Genomic DNA, 13,009 nt, shown 5'->3' on the forward strand with positions numbered 1-13,009 from the left:
TCACATCCTTTAAGCAACATTTATATACCATCATAAGCATCCACCAAATACCTAAAACAATTATTACAATACCATTAAACCAAAATACCAAGATTTCTACAAGACTACAAGATATAACCATTTTAAGTACTAAACATAACAACATGAACAAATTAACCAAAAGATCCTAATACATGCCATTCATAACCAACTTCAAAAATAACTCAAAACATCTACCAAAATGAGAAATGGATAGTGTGTATGCTCCAACTTGAACTTCCAGTCTACTAGGCTTCACGAAATCTACAAGAAAAACACAATAACATGAGCATGATCTGCTTAGTAAGTTTGAATACATGTAAACATAACTTACTTAGTAAATGTACTTTACTTAAAACATACATGATCTTAAATCTCACTTATGTACTCACAAGTTCTTACTCATATACCAAAACTTAGAACATTGGTATAATAGCCATTCCATTGATATCCTTTTCAGTTGTTTCATTGTTCCAAGGATGTCATGGTATCTTTCAACCGAGGTCTTACACAATCCTGAAGTGATGTCATAGTATCTTTTAACTATGGTCTTGATTGTTTTCCGGTATAGTGTCACAATATCTTTCAACTAGGGTCTTATCCGTTTCGGTTTAATTCCATATGTCTTTCAACTATGGTATTTTCCTTTTTTATTATAATGTCATGATATCTTTCAATCAAGGTCTTTCCCTTTTCTCAAACAAAGAATCCAATCACCAATTTAAAGATATATATATATATATATATATATATATATATACCAATTTACTTCTAGGAATCAAATGAATTAGTTTAATTGAAATACGAAATTACCTACATAGATACGTCACGAACATAAAACCGATATTTATTTTGCTACTTTAGCTTTTCCGCGATTAACATCTGATTGAGTTGTTTATTGATCTAAATGAGAATTTCCACTCAATTAATACATTCAAACATCTCATTTAATTATTCTTAAGCTAATAAGCCCTTTCAATGATATTTATGAAATTACCCCAATATTTTAATCATTTTGCAATTTAGTCCCTAAACCTGAAACTTGCAATTTAACCATAATTAATTAGAATTCATGCTATCCAGTTTTCATAGAGACCCATTAAAACCCATATTTATCATCATTTCACAAATTTTACAAGAAATTTTACTATTTTTACAAATAAGTCCCTAAACATTAAAATTACCTAACAAAATGCTTATATTTAACCATTAAATTCATGATTCTATCAAAAAAATTCACAAACACATATAAATAACTCATGGTAAGTCCTTAAACTTTTAACAGTTTTACAAAATAACTCCCGATTTGGTTAGATTAAGCTAATACAAACTCAAAAACATAAAAATCACTAAAAACGGGCATCAAACACATACCATGCATGAGAGACTAAGCTTGGTTGAATGTTCTCCCTTCAAAATGGTGTTTTAGGTTTTCTCATCTAATTGAGGAAGATGACAATTCCTTTTTGCTTATGTTTCATTTTAATTTTTGTTAATTATCAAATTACTATATTATCCTTTAATAATCTTTAATATTTCATACTACTTAGCAGCTAGAACCATCTACTATCCTAAGCTATGGCATAATTTCCATTTAAAACCATCCAACCTTAACTTTATATCTATTTAACACAATTAGCTAAGAGCAATTATATTTTACAACCTTTACAATTTAGTCTTTTTACTTAATTAATTAATTAAACATTAAAATTTCTTAATCAAAACTTAATATAACTTCAATAAATAATATTCATAAATATTAAAATAAAATTTTTCTTGACTCTTTCTCAGAATTGTGGTCGCCAAACCACTGTTTCCGACATCACTAAAAATGAGCTATTACATGTGTGGTCTATGCCTTTGTTTTACACAAGTCTTAAGCCCTACACAAATCCCCTTATTTTACCACTGTATTTATTTAACAATGATTCAGGTTACAAAACTTTTACAGAATTTATATACATCAAGTTGGTATGTTTTGTTATGAAATGGTGCCAAATTGTGGCATAATGGTTTTGTTTGTTATTAGGGATGGATAAATGAATGTTTGGTGTATGATAAACCATAATATATACATATTTTTACCCCATGCTTGGCATATTTTTAGACAGTTTATCATAAGATTTATTGGATTCGTTGCTTCTAATCCTTTAAATACATGTTTTATACTTAGGTGAGCATAGGGAGGCAGAAAGAGCAAGAAATGGTCAAAAACGGATAAAATGGGCTTAATTCAGCATGACACACGGCTTAGGCACTTCCACACGGGTGATCCACACGCTCGTGTGTGACACACGGGTTTACCACACGCCCGTGTGTCATGGCCTTGTCGACGCTAAACCAAGTCAAAATTGCACACGGCCTGAGCACCTTCACACGGACATGGCACACGGTCGTGTCCCTATCGAGCCTAAGTCTAATTCTACTCAGAAAAGGCCAATTTTGGGCTAATTTGGGCATTCCATAGTCTATTTAAAGACCCTATAAGAGGTTTAAAGGGGGACGGAGAGTAGAACGCAGAAAACACTCAAGGTCAGCCATCGGAATCATCCCGGAAGCAGGATCTCCTTTAAGACTGAAGATCGCCTTTCAATTTCTACCGAAGTGTTTTAGTTTCTTTATGTTTTGTTGTTTTCCCAATTTTGAGATGTTTCCCTCTATTGTTATGAACTAAATTCCCTAAATGCCTAAGGGAGATTAAACCTAAGATGAATCTTATTACTATTTGAATTATATGATAAATACTTGTTCTTATTCTTAATTGTGAAATTAACCCTTGCTTTAATATTCCAGGATATTAATTCAGGTTTTTGATGTGCTTATTCAGAGGAGGAAAATTCCCTGTTTAAAAGTAGATCACCCATAATTAAGAGGAGTTGCATGCAATCCTAGAGATAGGACGTCATAAATCTGCTGGATTAGAGTCAAATCTAATAAAGGGATCTATAGATCGAGTTAATGCGACGATAGGGGTTTTAATTAGAAAGAGATTTTAATTAATCAACCTAGAGTCAGTTGTTTTTAGTCTTGAGAGAGATATTAACATAAATCAGGGATTTCTTTGGATTAAGTCAAGTGAATAAGTCGTCTAATTCAGAAGCGATAAGTGAAGTCTAGATGGATTCTTCCTTAGGTATTGTCTTCTCCATCAGTTTTCCTAAAGTATTTTCCAACTTTTATCTCTGTCGTAGTCTTAGTTAATTAGATAGTTAATTTTATTTTTTAAAACATCCCTTTGGTTCTCAGGCTAGATAATAAAAAGATAGCAATTACTAGTACTTTTAGTCCTCGTGATACGATATTTTTGGTTTCACCTCAACTATACTACTGTTCAATAGGTGCGCTTGCCTTAGTCGAATATTTAGTTAGTTTTATGACCATTAAGTTTTTAGCGTCGTTGTCGAGGACTAAGATATTAGGAAAGCTTGATTTTTATTACTTTAACCATTTTTACTTTTATTACAATTTACTTTTTGCTTTTAGTTTAATTTTTCTTTTATTTACTTTTGGCAGGTTTTTATAGTTTATGACTAGAAGACACCCGTCAGGACCTTTGCTTTTTGATAGTGAGATCGAGAGCACAGCTCACAGAAACCGAAGAGAAATAAGGTGAAGCCTACAATACATAGAGAAAGAGCGAGAGGGTGATATCCATACCACACCGGAGGAGATGGCTGATAATCAGAACAATTCGTTACCTCCTGTGGTTGCTGTAAATCCAGTAAATCAGGATCCTTCTCCTCGTACTATGTATGATTATGCTAAACCTACTTTAACAGGAACTGAATCGAGTATAGTTAGACTTGCTGTTGCTACAAATAATTTTAAACTGAAACCTAACATGATTCAAATGATACAACAGTTTGTTTAGTTTGATGGTTTGCAGGACGAGGATCCAAACACTCATTTAGCAATTTTTTTGGAATTCTGCGACACCTTTAAGATTAATGGTGTTTCTAACGATGCCATTTAGGAAATTGAGGAATGATATCTCTTCTTTTGTACAGATGGATCTAGAAACTCTTTATGATGCATGGGATAGATACAATGACTTATTAAGATGGTGCCCACAATGACTTATTAAGATGGTGCCCTCACCATGGGTTACCTCTATGGCTGCAGGTTCAGACTTTTACAACAGTGTGAACCCCTCAACAAGGCAATTGATCGATGTAGCCGCCGATGGAACTTTAAATAATAAAACACCTGAAGAGGCTTATGAATTTGTTGAAGAGATGTCGCTGAATAACTATCAGTGGAAAGTCATGAGAACGAAGCCAACAAAAGTAGCTGGTGTTTTCAGTCATGAGGTGTGATTTAAATGGAGGAGGAGTGCACAGCACAGACTATCCATCGTTCAACCCTAGCATTGAGGAGAAACAAGTCCACTATATGGGTAATAATTCTAGACCTCAAAATAACCTGTATAGTAACACGTATAATGTAGGTTGGAGGAACCATCCCAATTTCTCGTGGGGTGGTCAAAAAAATCAAAGACCACAACATCCTCCAGGTTTTCAACAACCACCTTACCGACAAGAGAAGAAATCAAACCTTGAAGAGATGCTAACAAAATTCATCTCAGTGTCAGAAAATCATTTTCAGAATACTGAAACAGCGCTTAAGAATCAGCAAGCGTCAATTCAAGGGCTCGAAACTCAAATAGGGAAACTTGCTAAGTTACTTTCTGAATGACCACAAGGTAGCATGCCTAGTAACACAGAAATTAACCCAAAGGAGCAACTCCATGCCATCACTGTGCATGACGAAGAAGGGTTAGTTGAATCTAAATTGGAAACGAGGCATGAGGATGTGGTAAGTAATGGTAAGGATAAGATGAATCATGGTACACAGGAGCCAGTAAGTAAAGAGTATAAACCTCGTGTGACCTACCCTAAGACAATAAGGAAAGACCACATGGACGAGCAATTTGGTAAATTCCTTAAATTACTAAAAAAGTTGCATATCAACTTATCATTTATTGAAGCTCTTTCATAGATGCCAAATGCAATGAAATTTTTATAGGAGCTCTTGGCTAATAAATGAAAGTTAGATGATGCGTCACATGTGGAATTAAACGCAGTTTGCTCATCCATTTTAAAAAATAAGCTACCCAACAAGTTGAAAGATCCAGGGAGTTTTACAATTCCTTGCTTAATTGGTAGTTTAAATGTTAACAATGCTTTGGCTGATTTAGGGGCAAGTATTAATGTCATGCCTTATAAAATGTTTAAACAACTAGGTCTTGAGAAACCCAAACAAACTAGGATGAGCATTCAATTGGCAAATAAAACAATTAGATTTCCTAGGGGTATTATTGAAGACGTGCTTGTCAAAATTGATAAATTTATATTCCCAATTGATTTTGTTGTTCTAGACATGGAAGAAGATAGTGACGTGCCTTTGATTTTAGGATGACCGTTTTTAGTAACTGCTAGGACTATCATTGATATTGGCACATGAGAACTAATACTTCGTGTAGGAGATGACACGATTATTCTTCAAGCTCGTGATTCGATTAAATTATCTAGTAAGTAAGATGGCTATACAAGTTCTGTTGATATAAATAACATTATGGCTCAAACTTCTTTTCAGGAAACCCCTAGGCAGAACGTGATTGATAAACCATAATTTATACATATTTTTATCCCATGCTTAGCCCAATTATGGATGGTTTCTCCTTAGAATTGGTGAACTTGATGCTCTTAATCCTTTAATTTCATTATTTATACTTAGGTGAGCACAGGAGAATAAAAAGGGCGAGAAACGGGCCAAAAACAGAGAAAATAGACCCACGTGGGAAATCAACACGGCCTGGACTTCCTCACACAGCCGTGTCACACAGCCGTGTCCCTTTGGTAAGATTAAACCATGACTTACACGGGTAGATCACATGCCCGTGCCCATTTAACAGCCTTGACCATGGCCTTAAGTAATCGCACAGGGGCGTGTCACACGAGCGTGTCCCTGCCGAGCCCAAGTATAACCCTATTCGGAAAAGGCCAATTTTGAGGGCTCTTAGGCATTCTAAATCCTATTTAAACACTTAATGAGGCACTTAGGAAGGGGACATAGAGAGTAGAAAGTAAGGAATTACTTAAGGAAAGCCGATTGATCCATCTTAGAAGCCGGATTCATCATCAAGATTGAAGATCTCCCTTCAAGTTCCTTCAGGAGTTTTGGGTTTTCTTATGTTTTTTTTCTTTATGCTTTTGAGATGTTTTCTTTCATAAGTATGAACTAAACCCCCTCAATACCCAAGGGGAATGAAACCTAAGACGGATCTTCTTATTATTATCTGAATTGTATGATAAATATTTGACTTGTTCTTAATTATGTGTTCTTAATTCTTTTTTTGATATTCCAGGATATTGATTCCAGTTAAACTCTTATTCAGAGATGGAATAGACCTTGTCTAAGAGTAAATTTGTCATAATTAAGTGGAGTTGATTGCACGCCTAGAGATAGGGTGATAAGATTTTGCTGGATTAGGGTGAAACCTAATAAGGGAATCCATAGATCGAGTTAATGCAATTCTAGAGCGTTAATTAGAAAGAGATTTCAATTATTCAACCTAGGGTTAGATGTTATTAGTCTCGAGAGAGATAATAATATAACTTAGGGATTTCTACGGATCAAGTCAAATGAATAAATCGTCTGATTTAGAGTCAAATAACAAGTGAAGTCTAGGTGGATTTTTCCTTAGGTATTGTCTTAATCAATAAAAATTTCCCAAAAGTATTTTCCCAAATTTTCTTTCTGTGCATTCTTAGTTAATATATAGTTTAGATAACCAAACCTCTTAATTTTTAGGCTAGATAATAAAAAGGAAGTAAATACTAGTACTCGTAGTTCCTTTGGGTTCGACAATCCAGTCTTGCTGAACTATACTACTGTTCGATAGTTACACTTGCCTTAATCATGATAATAACTTAGTATCAAGAATGATCCTTTCATAAATCTTTAAAACCTGTCACGAATATCACGTATCAGTGATGGAGATACATTCTAGTTCATGTGACAAAAACAGAATGAGTTATGAAGAACGGAGACTACAAATCGATGAGCTAGACGAATGGCGAGCACATGTCAATGAGAAACCAAAAGCACACGATGAATCAAAGCAACACCACGACAAGCGTAGGGATGAAACAACGTAATTTAAAGACAGGGACAAAGTATGGTTAGATGAAAAGGACCTTTGAATTGCTACTTTAGAGCACAATACAAATGGAGCAATTCCCTTCATGGTACTGAAAACCTTCCCACATGGTACAGTCGCGGTAAAACACACTGAATTCGAAACTTTCAAGGTAAATAATACCCGACTCAGACCTTATTTTGATAAAATTGATACCAGAGGTGAGGATTTTCAACTCCTCAATCCACCGTAATCACACGAAATTGAGGTAAGTCAAGCTTAGACTTTAAATAAGCGCTTTTCAGGAGGCATCCCGAGCACTAACCTCACTAAATAAATTTAGTTTATTTTTGTTTTCGATTTTTTTATATAATGACTGCATGTATTTTTAGCACACACAGCCTAGCACACGGGTGTGCTTTAGGCCGTGGGCTCCCTAGAGGTAGGAGACACGAGCGTGGCTATGGCCGTGCTAAAATAGGCCAAATATTTTTCCCAAGACAGGATGACCCACGGGCTGCGATAAATAGCCACTGCCGTATGGAAACTTACAAAAAGATTGAAACATTCAAACAAGTCAAGAGAACATGGAATGATGGCACATCCATGCCAGAAAGCCGTGCGCCATCCTACTTACTAGACACTGGTGTGTTGGACCTACCACGGGCGTGGGATAAACTAAGGAATCACCACATGGCCGTACGATGCGGCCGTGTGCCCACAGGCGTGTCTGAAGGTCGTGTGTGATACTGACTTAAAACATCAAACCATAAGCATAAGCCATGAACACGGGCGTGGGAGAAACAAACAAATGTGTACACAATCGTGCGACGTAACTGTGCGCACCATACGGCCTGGGGACACGAGCGTGTCGAAGGGACCGTGTGCGACACTGACTACGATTTCATGAAAAAAACAGGCTGGGAGCATACCATATAGGCGTGGGCCACGGTCGTGTGGCTTAAAATGGGGCTTACACGACCATGGCCCCTTTTATTTCCCCCTAACCCTAATTTCTTCTTATTTCCCTTTTTCTCTTTTCCTTTCTTCTTTCCATTACTCCCCTATTTTTTTTACCTCCATCCTCTTTCTCCATTTTTCTTTCTCCTTTCTTTCCTTTTCTATTCTTTCTTCCCCCTCTCCTTCCCTTTCCTCCTTTCTCTCTTCGTTTTCCCCTCTCTCTCTCCGACCACCAAACACCGCCGCACCACTCCACCGACCCCACCACTCTCGATTTTCTCTCTTGCACCTTTAACATTTTTATACTATTTTACTCATTTATTTTGTTTTATTTGTTGACTATTATTACCTATATTTCTTTATCACTAGTCTATATTATTTTTATCTGACTGATTTATTACTACTAATACTTTACTGTCATTTGTGATTCTTACTTAGTTTCAATTTTTGTTGATTTTCTGCTTAACAACATTTTGGATATTTGCTATATGCTGTATAGTTTTTTTTTTCTTTTTTGGGTCATTTGCTTTGATTGAGTTAATTTGTATCTTGCTCATACATATTTAGTACTCTAGTAGTTAGTTCTCCACTAGCCATTATGATTCTACTTCTCTTGTCTGCTTGATTATGTTGGATTTAGATGTTTGTTCTTATTCATTTGGTTACGATGTTGATGCGAGTCATGTGACTACTTTCGCAGATACCATGACGAACATTAGAGGCAAGAAAGCTGTCGTCCCCTCCTCTAAAAAGTGAAAAAGAGCGGCATCCTTCTCGGGTCCCACCACTGAGATACGACATCCATTCCTCCAATTTCCACCAGGGCCTCAGGAGGAATTATTTCAGATCCTACGTGCCTGACCCCTTGGTGTGGGGTGTTACATCGATTGGGCTGCACTAGAACAGGTCCACCTAGCTGATTCAATTCGAGCACTCCTTACCACCGCTCCGTGGGACTACTTCTTTGATATCATCAAGCCGACATATTTTGAGTTCACCTTGGAACTCGGCTTGACTTTCCAGTTACAGACAGTGATGGCAGAGTACGGCGACACAAGAACAGTTCAATTCCGCCTTGGTGGTCTAGTACGTCAGTTGAGTGTCCCAGAATTTGGAGCTGCCTTGGGACTCTATACTGACGAGTTTTTGGAGGCCGACAATTTCCCCTACCTCTACCGCCAAATCCATCGTTCAGCTTCATCGTGTTGAATAGACCTTATGCTTGCTACATACATTTATGATCCTAGCCGTTCAAAGGCATCGGCTTTAGCTCCAGCTCTGCGCTATCTCTACGCCCTTTTGGCACACACATTAACGGGGAGGCGAGAGAGCACTGGCGTCATCAACACTCACGACGCATACTTCCTGTGGAGCATGAGGCAATGGCATATTTTTGATCTCGCATACTTTGTCGCCCTTGCCTTTCGCCATCAAATAGAACGACACCGAAAGAGAGTCATCAGCATTGGCCCATATGTGACTCGTCTAGCACGATATTTTGGGCTCCTGAATATAGTGACACAATCTTCATCGCTCACTTTTATTGGCCAGATGTCCCCACAGGGCATCCAAAGTATGCTCCATATAGGAATGATTGAACGTCGTCGTGGGTTTGACCCTCCTCAGTATCGAATTGCACGAGCTGACCACCATCGAGTCACCGGCCAGTTCATGCGGCTGCTTCATTATCTGAAGTTTCTAACCACCTTCATCGCTTTGAGCAATATTGCACTCAGCGATTCGACAGCATCGAGGCGACTATAAAAAAAATTTGTCAACATTTTCACATATCGCCTCTAGCACCACCACTTCACGATCCAGATGTCGACGAGGACTTTTGAGTCTATTTAATTCTCAATTTGTTTTTCTTTTCATTTTATCTTTATTTTAGCATTTCTTTTTGTCTTTATTTATCATTTTCTTAAAATACTTTTATTAGTATAATTTGAATTCTCTTTTGTCTAGTTATTTCATTATTTCTAATCGTAACAACCTTATCGATATAAATCCCCTAAACATTACTAATCAGTTTTACAAGGTTCAGTTGATGGGTGCTATTCAGGAATAAACAAACTGTAGCAACCCAGATTTTAAAGTCACTGGAAAAGTGAGATTTCGAGTCTTCGATTTTGAAATTTTGATTCGTAAATATTTATTAGAAATATTTACGAAGTTAAGTGAGAGATTAGTTAGATTTTAGTTAAGTGAATTAGCTTGAATTAAGGTTAATTTAGTGTAAGGAATGAACTGAGAAAAGTGTAAAAGCTTAATTATAAACTATAGAAAATTAGTGAATTTTTAGATGTTAAATAAATAGATGAATTGTGATATTAAGTGATAGAAATTCAAGTAAGAAGTGGGAGAAAGATTGAATTGTAAAGAGAGATACAAGTTTTGCCATAGTAGGGACTAAATTGTTTAAATTGTAGAATTGATGTTTTATATTGAAAATGAAGAGTTGAAACTTGTTTAAAGTAGGTATTAAATGAAAATATGAGATTTATTTGAAGAAAAAGAATGGTTATGGTGGGAGGACTAAATTGGAATTTATGCAAAAGCTACATGGAAAATAGAAGAGTGTGTTATTAAATAACATACATTAATAATTTTAAATGTTAAATTTTATGCAGCTAACGTAGCACCAAAAACGTCATCGAAAAAGGAAAAGGAGAAAGTGAACGAGGATATCGAGTAAACTCAAGAATTACGGTTTGTATTTCTATAAGCTATGCTTAATAATTTAATAAATGTAATTGTTATTTTTAATTGGTTGGTATGTATGATAAATGATGTAATTGAAATTGTTTTTGTTTCTGTATTAAAATGAAATGATTTGAATGCCCTATTAACAGTGTTGGGCTAATCAGATATAGTTGGCATGCCATAGGATTGGAAGTGTTCAGGGATATTTTGACTGTGTGTTGATGAGACACTATATGTGTCGACTACTGTTACTGTTATGATAGAAGTGTCTAGTCCATTGGGGCAAACTATGTTAGTGAATCAGATATGTCGAAGATATCCATTAATGATTCAGGATAAAATCTTTTCTGTTGATTTGTTGATTATGTCATTCTGCGATTTTGATATTATATTGGGTATGGATTGGCTATCAGAACATGGAGTAATTTTGGACTGTAATAAAAAGAAATTTACTGTTCAGAATGAGAATAGTGATCAGATCGAAGTAAATGGTATTTGGAGCAGTGGGACAGTTCGTGTTATTTCTACAATTAAAGCTAGTAAGCTTCTTAATCAAGGATGTGTTGCTTTCTTAGCATATGTAATTAATTCTGATTCAGTTCAGAGTCAGTGCAGTAAAATCTAAACTGTATGTGAATTTCCTAATGTGTTTCCTGAAGAATTGCCTGGATTGCCTCCTGATCGGAAAGTAGAATTTGTGATTGAAGTATACCCAGGTACAGATCCAGTGTCAATACCTCCATATAGAATGTCACCTACTGAGTTGAAGGAGTTGCAAGACTTATTGGATCGAGGTTTTATACGACCTAGTATGTCACTGTGGAGAGCTCCAGAGTTATTCGTTAAAAAGAAAGATGGTTCGGTGCGGTTATGTATTGATTATCGACAGTTGAATAAGGTGACTATCAAGAACAAATACTTGATACCTCATATTGATGATTTATTTGATCATCTAAATGGAGCTTCTGTGTTTTCAAAAATTGATTTGAGGTCGGGATATTATCAGTTGAAAGTAAAGGAGAGTGATGTATTGAAGACCGCATTTCCTATACGATATGGGCACTATGAATTCTTGGTGATGCCATTTGGATTTACAAATGCTCCGGCTGCTTTTATGGTTCTTATAAATCGGATTTTCCAACCATACTTGGATTAGTTTATAGTGGTTTTTATTGATGATATCTTGATATATTCGAAGTCTAAAACTGAACATGAACAACATCTCCGAATTGTTTTGCAAATATTGCGAGAGAAGTAATTATATGGGAAATTGAGTAAGCGCGAGTTTTGGTTAACGGAGGTTGTATTTCTTGGTCATGTAGTATCAGCAGATGGGATTAGAGTAGATCCAAAGAAGATTAAAGGAATACTTCAGTGGAAAGTTCCCAGAAATGTGCCAGAGGTATGTAGTTTCCTTGGATTGGCTGGATATTATCGAAGGTTTGTGAATGGATTTTCAAAGATAGCTTTACCAATGACAAAGCTACTGTAAAAGAATGTACCATTTGTATGGAATGATCAGTGCCAACAAAGTTTTGAAACTTCCAAACAAATGTTAACAGAGGCACCAGTGTTGACTTTGCTAGAATTGGGGAAAGATTTCGTTGTGTACAATGATTGTTCTTTAAATGGACTTGGGTGTGTATTAATGCAAAATGGAAAGGTAGTTGCTTATGCGTCCGGTACGTGATATTCGCGATAGGTTTTAAAAATTTATAATTAATCGTTCTTGAAACTAACTATTATCACGATGAAAGCAAGTGTACCTATCGAACAGTAGTATAGCTTTAGCAAGATCGGATTGTCGAACCCAAAGGAACCAAGAGTACTAGTAATTACTTCCCTTTTATTATCTAGCCTAAAAATTAAGGGGTTTGTTTATCTAAACTAATTAACTAAACTAAGGATGCACAGAGAGAAAATTGGGGAAAACCTTTTGAGAAAACTCGATTGATTAAGACAATACCCAAGGAAAAATCCACCTAGACTTCACTTGTTATTTGACTCTGAATCAGACGATTTATTCATTTGACTTGATCCATAGAAATCTCTAAGTTATATTATTATCTCTCTCGAGACTAATAACATCTATGTAACGACCCAAATTTTAAGGTCATCGGAAAATTGAATTTTTGGGTTATAATTTTTGCAAAATGAATTCGTAAATATTTATTAGAAATATTTACG

General features: G+C 35.8%; 1 non-coding gene across 1 annotated transcript; it reads right to left on the reverse strand.

The window, feature by feature from the left end:
* Nucleotides 1-3,992: 3,992 nt before the first annotated feature.
* On the reverse strand, nt 3,993-4,097 carry LOC128292125 (small nucleolar RNA R71). The gene has a single exon (XR_008282110.1). It is a non-coding gene; the product is annotated as a small nucleolar RNA R71 (small nucleolar RNA).
* Between the last annotated feature and the right edge of the window lie 8,912 nt (nt 4,098-13,009).

This window comes from Gossypium arboreum, chromosome 4 (genome assembly GCF_025698485.1).
Source record: "Gossypium arboreum isolate Shixiya-1 chromosome 4, ASM2569848v2, whole genome shotgun sequence".
Classification (NCBI taxonomy): Eukaryota; Viridiplantae; Streptophyta; class Magnoliopsida; order Malvales; family Malvaceae; genus Gossypium; species Gossypium arboreum.